This window comes from Ambystoma mexicanum, chromosome 5q (genome assembly GCF_040938575.1).
Source record: "Ambystoma mexicanum isolate Mex_15411 chromosome 5q, UKY_AmexF1_1, whole genome shotgun sequence".
In the NCBI taxonomy this organism is placed as follows: Eukaryota; Metazoa; Chordata; class Amphibia; order Caudata; family Ambystomatidae; genus Ambystoma; species Ambystoma mexicanum.
This window is the reverse complement of record NC_090933.1, coordinates 995374970-995389720: the sequence shown is the minus strand read 5'-3', so window position 1 is coordinate 995389720 and position 14751 is coordinate 995374970. Positions and strand designations below refer to the sequence as shown.

The following is a 14751-nucleotide window of genomic DNA, read 5'->3' as shown; positions in this document are numbered from 1 at the left end:
GTAGAATGTATTCGCATTATTAATGGTATATATATTATATATAAATGTATAACCTTTTCCTTTATTTTTTTAAAATGTATTTTATATATGGAATGTTAAATTAATATTGTATTGTATTATATACTGTGTATATTGTGTAAAGTGTTTAAGGTTTTAATTAACCAAATACACTATAAATAAAATAAAAAAAGAAGTAATTTATAACGACCTGTACACAAGTGTTTCTAGGCACGAGGTTCATGAAGTTCATCTCCATGCAATTATGTAACATGCAGGGTCACCTGCAACTTTCCAATGAAACCCATTCACACTACATTGCTAGTTAAAATAGTTACAAGAGAAAGTTTGTAATTTGTGTGCATTCTTTGTTTTGGTATTTAAAAGATGATTATAACCCAATTAAAAAAAAGTACATTATAACGATATTCAAAGCCGCCTAAGGGTGTTGTGGATGTACAAAACACTCAACCGGTTGCCTTGATCTTTCTATGGCACATTAATCCTCAGAGATTTAAAAGAGTGTTTTAGTTGTATAAATGCCGGTTTATCATTTTCTTGATGCTAGTGAGTTTTGATGTCAGAACTCATATGTAATAAGAAATTAAAGTCACGTGTCGCTTGTAATAGGAAATAATGTCGCAACACAATTTTCCCTCTAACTTGTTTTGGCAAGATCTTAAGTTTTATGATGATAGTTACAGCAAGGGAGTCTGGTTCTTCTGGTGGCACACAGATTCTGCCTCACAAATTAATATCCGTAGCTCCTGCATTCTCGCAGTTAACTAAACATATGGAATAGAAAGGAAATGTTTTTTATTGGTTGAACGATATAACATGAATATTGATTAAGATGTTTAACGTGAGAGGTATGGTTAAATGCCACTAAATCATGTAAGGTCAGATTGTACCTGGTGGAAGTCAAAACGACAGTCTTAGAAAGTCTGCCAAGAATAGGGTGAAACCTGCATCATTTGATTCCTAAAGTGGTCACTTAGTCACCTGTACAACCAAATCAGATGTCCATCAAGCACAAACCTCTAACAAGGAAGGTTTTAGTGTATTATGTTTACTTTTTATTCAACATGAACAATAAGTATAAAAATGTTGGCACTTGGAAGTGGGACTGGGAGCACATCACAAAATATATAATTTTACAGTCAATTAAGAAAATAAAACGATTATGTAAATAATACAGTAAACAAACATATTTGTCATCAGATAGGAAAGCAACTGGAGCACCACCAGTTTTGCCATATGTTGTCTCTTGAAGCTAATGTTAATACCTACCAAGACAAAAGACAAATCTGCACATTTTCATTTAAATGAAAGGTTGTGAATTCCATAAATGCCAACTGCCATTTGCTAAAGTCCAACTATCAGTAATATTTCAGCAGCATCGTCACGTTTACATTGAAAGCTTGTTTCTAATAAGCATTTCTTTTTTAAAGACAAAGTTCTCTCTGATGAGCAAAGCATCAATAAGCTGTAAAGGTCAGTATCTACGAAGTTAGGCCTAACAAAGTGTCAGAATTGATGAAGAGGCAGCAGTGGTTAATACAGTTCAGTGGTGCTGCCACTCGCAGTGCCCGTAGCACTAATAACACTTGAGTCTTTGGAGCTCTCCTCTGACTCCCCCTGATTCACATGCTTCCCTTTCCTGTTTTTGCCGCTCTTCCAGGGTTAATACACATCATGAAGATTCACTTTGTTATTTAACATATACACCTTTCTTCGCATGAGCATGTCAAGGTGTCGTTCCTCCAGTCGATTCCTTAATTTTGTCTTAATGCTGTTCTTGAGACTGAACCCTCACTCACACCCTATCCTTGAGGCTTGAAATGTGGCACATAGGACCATGAGTACTACATTGTACTCCATAGCATTTTTGAAGTGTGGAATTCATCATATCTTGGAAACATTTTAAAGAACCACATACTTCAAGGTATTGTATTTCATAACAATGGAATCCACAATCTTGCAAAGGTCTGATCTAATATTTCTTTGTACTTTTCAACAAGACACTTAACATTTTCTATTCCAAACTCAAAGCTGCATTGTTGAGTGGCTTGTGAATCAATATCAAAACTGGCCCAGTCCTTCAGTTCATTTTCTTTAAACCTTTTCTCCATATGCTCACATACCAAACCACTAAAACAAGATCCGGTACTGAAGTCCTTCTCGTTATGAGAGTATGCTGAGATCAGATCTCTAACTGTGCCACACCAGAAGACTTCCTAGCCAATGTACTGTCCACATATCTGGTTGATCTTGCCTCATACAAACTGCATGGCTTCAATTGTGGTATGACTGCTTTTCGGAGTAACTTGGACAAGTCTGCGAGATCACAAGGAATATCATTTAACACTGCCGAAGAAATGTGATAAGTGGGGTCAGACAGTTTCTTGAAACAGTATTTTGCCATAAGATAATTTTCCTCCTTCATTTCCTGATCAAATTATTTTAGCAGCACCTCATAAATGCACATTAATGAATTCATTGCAAAATGTCTTGATAACCACCTCACTTCATTGAGGAGTTGAAATGACGAAGCATCACATTCAATGTATTTATGTATTCATTGTGATTGTTGTTGTGTTGCACTTATTATGGGGATGCCAAATAAAAGTATTTGATAATGATTGATGGGAATTCTACAAATTTCAATTTTCTGAAACGAGATCTGCAAAACACATAATAAACTTTTCTTAACAAGGTTTCTAATTCCCTGATTATTGGCACCTTTTTCCAAGCATCTCCGATGCCACCCCTTCACAGAGTTGCTCAATTAAATGTGGAATAGATTGTTTACACCTTGTAGCAACACTGTTTCTTTTACCAAGCATAACGGATGCACCATCTGATGTGAACATCACCATTTTCAGCAGATATAGACCATTGGCAGAGTAATAGCTGAAGTGATAAACTCTGCATTACAAGACGTTAACATGACATTTCCACCAAACACATTTCTGTACATTGCATGTGGTGTTGATACAAGAGATCTATTCTTAAAGTAAATAACTGACATTTTACTGACTGAAATATCTGTGTTTTCATAAATAATTTCATAAATAATGTGTATGAAATGGAGCATTGCAAACTTCTGGCATGATTTCAGATCTGATTACGCTGCTCATGGACTCCAGGAATTCAAACAAATAATTTGTACTTCTCCAGCTATCTGCTATTTTGGTGTAGTGTGCTATGTGATTGTGGATTTCTTGCATGGATAGCATAGAAGTGTTTAATTCTATTGCTAGCAATACGTTGTGCAGTAGAACTTTGACCACTTCATTCAGGCTTGGACCGTTGTCTCTCAACCAAGCCAATCTATTAACTCTCACGTACTATGCAATCCAAACCCCATTTTCCCTGTAGAATCTTTGTGCCCGAGAGCCTGTACAGCAGGGACATGGTGTTTTCCAAGTCAATGGCATTTCATGTAGCCCAATTTCCACCCATCGGCCCATTTCTTTCCTGGATAAAGTTTGCCAGTAACATTTGCTTCTGCACATACTCTGCAAATCAGACCCACATCAGCACTGTACTAAAAAATCTCTCATCTTTGATAATTTACCTTAACCAATCCTCTTTGAAAGCAGCACAATATGTCTTCTTAGATGGTGCTGTAGCAGCACTCCATTCCTTTGATGAAGAAGACTTGGATCTTCTGAAGATAAACCGTTTTCATAATCTGATTAAAAAAGAAATGGCAATAATTTGCATGCAAATCTACTGCTGTGGTATGTTTCTATCTAACTATTAGCTTGCAACTTGAAATGTTAACCTAACCCAGCCCAGAATTTAAGACTACAAGTAGCAAAATGCGTTTCGAATATGAGCTACAGAACCCATTACTAAATGAACAGCTTACACCTCAGTTGGAGTCGACTGACTGCCCATAACAAGCTGTACTAAGGATGCACGTTGGACGCGTTCCAAAGCTGGCTAGAACTGCATATACAAATTATACTACTCTGTTAGAAAGAGCACATATCCACATAGCCTACCATTTGTGCAGACAAAAATGAAAATCAGCCACATGAAATCTCCCATAAATGGCAAAACAAGGGGGCAACACAGTTGAAAATGCAGCTGAAATATGTTTGCCAAAAAAAAGAAATAGCATTGTGAGATTACAGATGTCTCAAATACAACCCCTTCAGCCTTTTGTATGCTGTGCACTTTTGGAGCCTCTACTTGGCGCGTTACTCATCATGGGATTCATGGCCCTTCGAACCGGTTTGTATCAATCCACAAATATAGCTCTGTCACATCTCCTACTTTACGTGATCCTGTTAGTGCGGCCCTATTTGCAAGGCAAGTATGCATTTGCAAAATATGTACTTAAAATAGACAAATCGAACAGAACCAGAGCTGTGTATTGCTACGCAGCAAGCCCAAATGCACTCCAAGGGGACTACAGTCCCTAATCACAAATAAACGTTTTTCATAAATATTTTTGCCGAATTGGCGGGTATTTAAATTCAAGCGTATCTTAATCTCTTCTTTACTTGACTCAAAAAGGCTGTTGGCGATACAACATTCAAGATTAAACGTCACACATCAATATCAAATGTATAGATAAACCAGAACCTAGATCATAGAACTAACTCTTGGATTTTAATCATTCAAGTCCAAAAGTTATTTGAAGTGAGGAAATCAGATTTGCAAAGTGTCCTCTATTCACACATAGAGCATGTTATGTCAATATTACATACAGAACATGGAACATTTTAAACAAAGGAAATGCCTTACAACAACAGGCATTGTGCAAATCATTTACAGGTCTCAACAAATTTGTCACTTCATAAATCAATAGATCCAATCAAAATAAATTTCCAGGAAAAGTCCCTTTTGGGTATCAAAAGATAACCGACGCGTTTCGGTTCATAGAACCATCTTCAGGGTATGGACTTCACTGTTCCTATTCATAATAGTGTTCATATAACGGACCCGACAGGGTAATAGGGATAGAAATCTATTCAGTGAAAACTCTCAGTTTCTATATTCAAATCCATTAGAAATGTAAGGTAAGTAAGATACACTAACCTCGCTGAAACAAAGGGAGGGTCCAGTGAGTAACCTAAAAGTCGTACAGAGGAGAAGAAGGGGAATGTCAGGACTCAGGACTAAGAAATTACAACAGTCCCAAGAGCAATTAAATTAATTTCAAACATAGATGTAATACACCCATCCACTTACCCAGTCTTCTGGCAAAAGTCCCAAAGGACTGGGCAAAGGTAGAGTGTGGTCAATAGAGGTTCTAAAGCAAACAAAAATGACCCGTATGTAATTGGCAGCCTTCAGAATGCATAGTGAAGACAATCTAGCAGGAGATACCGGCTATATCTGTAAAATGTAGGGGAATAAATAAATAAAGCTAAGTACTTCCATAGACTGGAAGGCTCTTATGCCATGATCCGTACTATCATGAAAGTCATGAACATCAAGCAGGAAGCTCGAACAGCATTTAAATGAAGAAGGAGGAAGCCCATAGGCTGCTCCGTGTATACACCGGCGGAGAGAATTGAAACATCGATTTAAATCGATTTAAAATACAAGGTCCTTCACACTGTGATCTCTAAACAGCAAAGAGGTTGTTGTCCCTCAGGCAGGTGCGCACACAAACCCGCATCGAACTTACCTCGAGACGCGAGGACTTCAGTTCAGTCAAGCCGCAGCAGAACGTACGGCCCGACTGATCTGCAGCATTATGCGTCGTCCTGACAACCCCGCGCAGGCACAAGCGTCGTAAGAAGCCCCAGCTTACAAGTGTCCAACATAAGGATCAGAATACCCTGAAAGTCATAGGGGACTAATGCTCAAGGAGATGTAAGGTGATCTCAAGCGCGCATGGGGGTACAACCGCAGCCCAAAAGAAACCGCGGGGTGCCCCCATGGTGCAGGGGGGGTAAATTCGGTCAGCCAAAAGGTAGCCAATTCAGGTAAGTAATGTGGAAGGAAAAAAGGCAGTCACGGGCGTACATGGGGACGACCCGCGGACCGAAGGTATCAGCGAGGAGCCAATAGAGTGTTCCAAAAGTGAGGTTCCTCCGGTAACACTTATGCAGTCGGGAGTCTGCATTAGAGGACATGCTTGGGGGCATGCCCGTGGTTCAAAGAATCCACGGGGTGCCCCCATAGCGTGTCAAGGGGTAAACTGACTACCTGAGATATAATAAAGGGGTCAGATACTCCAACTAGATTGGGGAATAGGCGGGCTCATACGTATCCTCACGGGATAAAGTGTCAACTCCATCTAGATGAGTAGATGGTATAACCACATTCTCTGGCACATTTGTGCAAAAAATGAAAGTAGATTCCACAGGCATATGGTAAACAGAGTAGAAGTGCAGAAACTCAAAAGAGCTGTGTGACATGTTCAAGTTAAATTCCACAGGCATATAAACACCAAAGTACAGGCAGAGAAACTCCATACAGGCTGTGTGACACAAGTCAGTCTGCCACAGTGAATAATTTTAAATGGTCACATACAACACATATCCATGAAATACATGTACATTCAAGTAAAAATCAAGTTTCTTAAGCTGGGAGCCTGACATGTCAGGGTTATACGAAGCACATAAGGTCAAACTCAGTGTTCATGCCTCGAGGGCTAAGTGAGTCCAAAAGTTAAATCCATAGGATTTCTCGTTGTAACAATTTCCGCTGCACATCCCCGCCCCTGCTCCCCATTGTGACCTGCTCTAAAATAACACATTTTAGTTGTGCAATGGTGTGTCGTGCTTCTTCAAAATGTGAAGATACAGGGGACCTTTTAGTCTTGGTGCGGATATTAGATTTATGTTCAGACCTTCTCGTTTTCACTTTCCTGGTGGTCATGCCCACATAATAAAGGCCACAGGGGCATTTTAACGCATAAATCACATTTTGGGCATCACAAGTGCAGGAGTGTCTGAGTAAGATCAGTTTGCCAGAATGAGGGTGTGATATACTGTTGCCTTTGATGATATTACCACAGTGCTGGCAGTTGTAGCAAGGGATGGTTCCCTTGAACAGATTCTGCGTATGAGCAGATGGTACTTCTGCTTTGACCAAACTCTTGCGCAAGACCTACTATTTCTGTATGTGAAGGTAGGCAGTTCTTGAAATAGATGTTGTAATTGTGGGTCCATTCCTAGCATTGCCCAATTCTTTTGGATTGCCCTCTTTATCTTCGTGCTCTGCATTGAATAAGTGGTAACATAAACTAACGGCTCTCCCGATTTAGGTGGTTTAGGAATCAGTAGCGTCTCTCGGTCCGTGCCCCTGACTTTCTTCACCACTTCAGTGATCTTCGACTGATTGTAACCTCTTGACTTAAATTTAGTCTCAAGTAATGACGATTGGCGTTCATACTTGGTGTTCTCAGAGATATTCCTTCTGTAATGCAGGAATTGGCTTAACGACACGCTGTCAACAGTTCTCTTAGGGTGGAAACTTGTAGCAAGCAGCAGGCTGTTCCTGTCAGTCTTTTTCGTGTAGATCCTGGTCTCTAGATAGGTGTTACCAACATATATCTCAACATCCAAAAAATATAGCTCTGTCACATCTCCTACTGTACGTGATCCTGCTAGTGCATCCCTATTTGCAAGGCAAGTATGCATTTGCAAAATTTGTACTTACAATAGACAAAGCCTGCTGTTGGCAGAAAACAGGTAAAGGCTATGCTGCAGATATGGACATGTGTGGAACACATGTAGATTGCTGCCAAAGGAAGGTGAAAGCAACATATTCAGGGGCAAGACTAGTGTGCATGTGCAGTGCACACGCTGCACATAACTAATATCCAAATCAACTTTAATAAGACAGAAAAGGGTGAAAATAATCTCAAGGATGTGGAACCACACAATCAACTACGTCACACGGTTTCCATGTAAGCCTCATGGGGAAGAGGGAACAATGTCTGTTCTTTGTGCCATCTTCTCCCCTCCTTAACAGTATATGGACTACTCCAATGGTTGTGTAATAAGACCCTGACTTCGCCTCTGAAGTCAGGATCTATCACCCCCGCCATGATGACCAGGCCATGTTTCCATGTGAGTTCTGATTTTGAGGCATGTCTAATGTAGGTACCTGGGAGTGGTACAAGACTAAGCCTGTGAGTATTAATTGCCTCTCATTCGGTGGGACTAGTATGTCTTCTACACTTTGTAAATTAAAACCTATAGACTGTTCGGTGGCCATAGTAGGATTTTTAGCTGTTGGGATTTCATTTAGTGGATAGTCCGGTCCCCAACTTCTATCAACTGGTCTACATCCCCTCTAAAAGCATATGTGGTGGGTTGGAAGAAGAAGTTGGATACAACACGGATATTGTGCTTTATTTTCAATAAGAGAAAAGGCTTAGCTTGCCCTACCGCCTTAAGGACTTCCCTACCTGACTAAATTAAACGAAGGTGCTTGCCTGTCATCAGGAACCCAGAAATCAAAAATGTCCTCAGTCTGAACCTACCACTATTAATACTAACTGAACTGGGCCCAAAAGAATCTTTCTCTTCCAGTGGCCTCCCCTTTGCCTGTTTGTCTAGAGGCTTCCTCCAGGGTTTTCTGGTTTTACACAAGTCTGTTATATGTAGATTTCTCTTGTATTGCAAAATCACTCCTTAGGAGGATCTCCTCTCTTAATGTAGCTCTTTCCAACTGTTGGCTTTGTTTTCCATCTCAAGTGACCCTTAACATTGTTTTTCTCAGTGTAAGCTATTAAACACCTTCCTTTTGCTCTAGGTTAAAGTTCCCCCTCTCTGAGAGGGTTTTATCATGTTTCTTCTTTCTTGGTGTACTTCACTGTGTACTCCTAACACCCAATACGCTTCACAATTTTTCTTAAAGGCGTCTCCCCACTCTTTAACAATTGTCTCTCTTGAAATCAATTCTTGGGGTTTTCTCTCTCACCCCCGCTCCCCAATAGTTGTTTCTATTTGTTTCCACTTATAGATTCACAACGTTTTCCTTGCTTTAGGCTTTTGAATATCCCCCCAGACACCAGTTTCTGCTTACTTGTTATTCTGCTCCTACATGTATCACAATTACAGTCTCTTTCCCTATTTATATGCTCTCCCAGCAGCCATCTGCTCCTCCAGCATACGTCTGTACCTGTATTAGCTACGGGTGACTTTGCAGGACTCGGCTCATGCTTTGGTAGGTGAATTTACTCTCTACACCTTTTGTCTCTCAGTTGCTCAGGTCTCGGGTTTCCTGCAACTCACTGTGTTTCTCAAACATGGGCTGGTGGAAGCTTTCCTCGCTTCCCATCATCCAGGTTTCGGTGTAGTTAGGAGGGCCTTTGGTTGACCACAGCACCTCGCTGGTCACGCCACCTCTTCGGACTGTTCCTCTGCTTCTGTCCTGACAACAATTCTTCTGCCATGCGATCAGCCTGTCCTCCAGCATCTCCGAATTGCCTTCCCTGTATCTCAGAGTGCTGCAGCCTCCGCGGCTGAGCTCAGCTCCGCCTCACCTTCGCATTCTGATGTCCTGGGGGCTTCCCTTGCTTACCGTTCTCTCTCCTCCATTTGGGCCTCCTTGTCCTGTTTTCATACTCTATTCTTCTTAAAGTGATATCTGCTTTATTTTCAGATAACGTGTTAGTTTCCACATCACCTACAACCAAACATAAGGAAGACAGTGTTTTGGATGCAAGGCAGTCCCATGTATGTAGATAAAGTGTCCCGCATAGGGACTACCCTTTCGGAATGGGAGTCCTTGTCCCCTAAGTGGGAGTCACTCCCAGTGAGGTCTCACTTATCCAGACTACTAGGCAGGGTCTTGTGGAGCAGGCCCACCTCCCTATGTACAAAGGGGGTGGCTTCCCCCTTGGAGAGAAGGAATTAATACTCCTGTTACAGAAGCATCATAGGAGAAATGTATCAGAGTTGAACTGTGGAATCTCGAAGCAGGAAGATGGCTTGAGAGGTGTTCCTGGACATTCTGGATGGAGAAACCCAGTTCACCAGGAACCAGAAAAGAGGGGGAAGCCCGTGAACCGGTCTTCGACAAGTTATGTTATGTTATATGGCATTTGTATAGCACCTAATGCCATTGATATGGCCTCAAAGCATTGTGGATTAACACCCTTATAGGACCGCAGTCCGAGGTATGAGAATTGAAAAGAGTATTTTAGAGTGTCGAGTCAGAATAAAGATGTGAACACTCTGGGGACATTTCCAACATGTGTTTATTAAAGAATAAGGGCTAACCTTCTGTGAGGGGTCATTAATGCGAAGCGGACAACTGCTTGTAGTTTTCTCCAAAAATGCTATTTTATTAAAGAAATTATATAAAGAAAATACCTTGCTTGCCCTACTCTACAGAGGAATTCCCCACGTAGTCTAGAGGCTAAGGGAATATTCTCTAGCATGGGTGAACTGGCCCTCACACTAAACAAGCATACAAAAGAAATTATTTAGCAACACAATATAAAAAACAATATCAACACATATCTGAATGGCCTTCTTCTGTCCTGGGTAAGATCGCTTCCCCAGGATTCAAAGTCAACTCCAAAAATGTTCAACAATAGAAAAGAAAGATTTTGAACCAGTTCTTGAAAGTTCAGAGTCAAAGCAAACATTCAACAAACAAAAATCCACTGGTAACAACTCTTATTCCAGGATGAAAAGATCCCTTTGCAAATTCCAGAAAAGAAATCACACCAATGGTAATCCTGGTTATGATGATAAATGGTATCTGGTAATTGCATCGAAAACATTTTCAACGAAACACTTTCCATTGAAAAAAATGCATCAAAAATTTGATCGCCGAATGCATATATGGGGGTGGTAAAGGGTTAATTTTCGTTGTGGTGTCTTTAGGTAAAAAAACGGTGTTGTGGGGAGGGAGGGAGGGACCCCCAAGGGACCCCCAAAAACCAAACAAAAATATGCATTTGATGGTAACATTTTCGATGCCAAGTTTTCGATGCAATGACCATAAACCATGATAAATGTGTCTTCTTCAAGATAATTAGCCACAGTTCAAAAGAAGGTGTAATATTCTCCATATGGTAATAATACATAATTCTTTAAGACTTCTTCAGTTACAAATTTACATTTGGTAAATGTGTTAGGATGCTTTCTTTGTGCTATGGCTTCTATTTTTAACAACCACACTTCTGCTGTTTGGACTATGAGAATAGTCACCTTTGTCCCACAGTATGATACTGCTTCAACCACTTTAATGTGACATCCACTGACAGCTTAATATACCATGACAGTTCAAGTATTACTACTACTGCCCAGTACTTGAAATAGATAGTCAGGCTTAGATAGGACACTTCAACCTCTTCAGGTAGGCAAGGAACTCTTCCTTTTAGTGACTTTCTAAAAAGGAGCAGCCTCTTTGCCTCTTCGGTCTGTCTAACTACCATGAGAACAACCTGCTTCTGCTCACAAGACTTTCTGTTCTCTAGCGTCAGCAGACTTTCCCACCACAGGTTGTATTCTACTTCAGAGTATTCTTCACAAGCATTAGGTTCCCCTTCCCCAGCTTGTTCCCACCTTTTTGTCAGTTATCAGCCCAAGTAATTACCCAGAAGCATATGTGCCACTCTTTCAGCTTCAGGTGACAATGTTGTACTTGTTTCTTATAGCACTTGATAGTTAACAACTTCACAGTGTAGTTGGATGACTCTTTAACTCTTGCGAAGACCATTTTCACTATGAAAAGGGGTTTACCTCTTGGCAACTAAGTACCATCTAGCGACCCATGGAGATCTGGCTAGTGGATGGGTGCTGTGATGGGCTGTCGGAAGAGTATGCGAGTCAAGGAAGACTGATTATGTGCCCAGCTAGACTACATTTCTTTGTGGGATTTAGCTGCATTCTAGTGGCAGAGGTGATAGGCGATATGAGTTTGAGTAGTTGATTTCTGCAGATAAATGTGAGTGGGTGGCCGTGCCCTGGAGTGTTATTGCTATGTTCCGTACAATGGAGTGCGATACGTACCAGTGAGTCATGGCTGATATGTAGTTGCGATGAGGAAGCACCGATCATATCATACAGATCGACTGGAATCCTTTCTGTGCATGCGCTGTCCTGCCTTGTTGACTTCTTATGTGACTAATCGATGACCCCACCTACTCGTCTGGGAGTGATAGTTCACCCATGAGGGAGGGTCTGGTGGGAGTTCTCGGTCGCAGGGGCAGGGGATTCATCTGCAAAGGCCAACGGGAGGGGTGTGTGTTCCCCTGGGGGTGCAGGTCAAGGAGGGAGAGAGGTGGTAAGTAAGTGTGGGGTCTGGATGATGGTGTGGAAAGGCTTTGGTGCACCAGAGTACCCTTCTAACTTTGAGCAGGCTTCTGGTGCACCAGAGTGCCCTTCTAACTTGGAGCTGCTCGGCATGGGAGAGGACCTGCAGCCTCAACCCTAAGGAAGGTAGGTGTGTGAGTGAGGCAAAGGAGCCATGAGCAGCCGCAATTGAGTATGATGTCCGTGCAGGTGAATCTCTTATATGGAATACAATGTAGGCGGGCGTAGAGAGGAGGAGGGAGGAGAAGGAGGAGAAGGGCAGGGATTTGAGTTGAGAGAAACAGCACCTAACTCGAGTGGAGGTAAAAGCATGCCTATGGTACTATCCCTGTAAAAATAGATGCAAGGTAGTGTCACAAAACAGTTGCTTGATTTGAAATACAGGTCTATGGCACTATCCCTGTGGAAAAAGATGCAAGGTAGTGGTACAAAAGATTGTATAAATTGAATATTCAATGCCTTCAGCATATACTGTTTCCAAGGACCAAATTAAACACGACAAGGTGTAAGATTTGTTTTAGCATCTGGGTATTTAACAGCCTTCTGAACATGACCAAGGGAGGAGCGAAGCTTAGCTGAGGTGGCAATAGATCCCCACTCATGGAAAATGGACGACCAACGGGAACTAGCTGAGAAGCTTTCTGCAAGAATGGCAAGAGCTGGGATGGGACTAATAGCTCAAAAAAATGTAACCAATCTCATGCAATGCTTTATCTAGACGTTCACAGGCAGCAGCAAGTCAGAAGCCTCCCTTTGTCTCACCCAAAGAGTAGAGTGTGAGCTTAAATAGCTAACTCTCGAGGTGCTAGCGGATCATGGATGCCAATTAGGCATCTCCAGGAGAAGAACTTGCTTCCCCTTGCGCAGTCTCTGCAATCCCCTGTCACAGAGGCAGTGCCTGTGGCCACTGTCCCAAGCACAGAGTGTTACAATTTGATTTATTTCAGCCAAACGTCTGCTTTGCTCTGTGAAATTATTTACCTTAAAGAAATAACTTTGGTTTTGACACTCCTGTCCCTTACTCTTTAATTTTGTTTTTTCAACGAATCGTTTTATTTGAATTTTCCAAACATGCAAATGTATTGTTAAACATCAATTAAATCATAGCAAGAACCAAAACAGAGAAACAAGAAACAATAATCAGATGCCCCTTACTCTTTTTCAAAATAACTGTTTTGCACAACAAACAAAACGTTTCCACAATAACACCCGGCATTGAGTCTTACGAATTATTATTGTGAATGGAACTGTCTAAGTATGCATACAATTTGTATGTGTGAACTTGTGTGTGTATGTATGTGTGTGTATGACTTTTGCATATGTCAGTTTATTGTCTTTTTTCGTGTCTTATGTGTGACAATGTTTTGCAATCTGTGAAAAGCACTTATCTCAATGTTCTGAAGTAATTTGTAGAAATTGCTCTCTTTTAAGTGCAGCGTCTAGAAAGGAATGGTGAGTTATTGATGACAAACTATTCTTCCTGCGGTTCAAATCCCAGCAGGGCCAGCTCTGACTTCCAATATCCAATGTTTTTCAATACCATTAAGTAGAATAATACTAAAATCTAATATGGAAAAAGAGGAACGGGCGCCCCTCTGCGAGAACGAACACAGCTTAATGACTTGTTCTATAGGAAGGTGACCATTCGAGAGTCTGCAGCCACATTTTAGCTCACTGTACCTTTCACAAAGGAGGACTATCCATTTGCATATCAGTCTTTGTCCCAGCCACTTGAGTAGTCTATCATCGAAATGATAGACAATCCTCCTTTGAACAAGAGTACCAACAGCAACCCCAGACACGTGTTCGACCAAATCAGGCCGCATCAGTGAGGTGGAGCTGTGCCTCTCTGAGCACAGTGAGCAAGGGGTCCACGTCTGGATAACCCTGGGTAACTTAGGGTGACCAACACTAAGTTCCTTAAACATAGAAAAAGGAGGTACGGGCGCCCCTCTGTGAGAATCAACACGTCCTAATGAGTAAAGTAAAGTGTGGCTGCGGACTCTCGAGTGGGTACCTTCCCAAAGAACAGGTCATTTAGCCGTGTTCGTTCTCGCAGAGGGGCACCTATGACTATTTTTTGATTGTTTAAGGGACTTCGGTTTAGTCATCCTAAGTTTCCAAGGGTCATCCAGACGTGGACCCTTTGCTCACTGTGCTCAGAGAGGCAAAGCTCCACCTCACTGATGAGGTCAAACAAGGCTGAAACACCTGTCTTGGGTTTCTGTTGGTCCTCTTGTACACAAGCGAATTGCAATAGCATTTCAGTGCTCCGCCCATGTTGGTGGGACAAAGACTGATATGCAAATGGATATTTCCCTTCTGTGTTAAAGGTACAGTGAGCTAAAGTGTGGCTGCAGACTCTCTAATGGGTACCTTCCCAAAGAACAGGTCATTTAGCCGTGTTCGTTCACGCACAGGGGCGCCTAGGACTATTCTTTTATATCTAATATTTACAGCACTAGTAAATGGTAATAAATGCTAAGGACAAAACAAGAGAGCA

At 41.4% G+C, this 14751-nt stretch overlaps 1 protein-coding gene and 1 long non-coding RNA gene across 5 annotated transcripts in view; one reads left to right on the top strand and one right to left on the bottom strand.

Annotated features, from left to right (window-relative positions):
* SYBU (syntabulin) overlaps window positions 1-14751 on the top strand; it is a 464609-nt gene that overhangs the window by 5483 nt on the left and 444375 nt on the right. The window lies entirely within an intron of this gene.
* Window positions 1-14751, bottom strand: part of LOC138497834 (uncharacterized) — a 172569-nt gene that overhangs the window by 86425 nt on the left and 71393 nt on the right. For both annotated transcript variants that reach the window (XR_011278652.1, XR_011278653.1), the window contains exon 2: window positions 3578-3694. This is a non-coding gene — a long non-coding RNA (uncharacterized lncRNA). The remainder of the gene's footprint in view (window positions 1-3577; window positions 3695-14751) is intronic.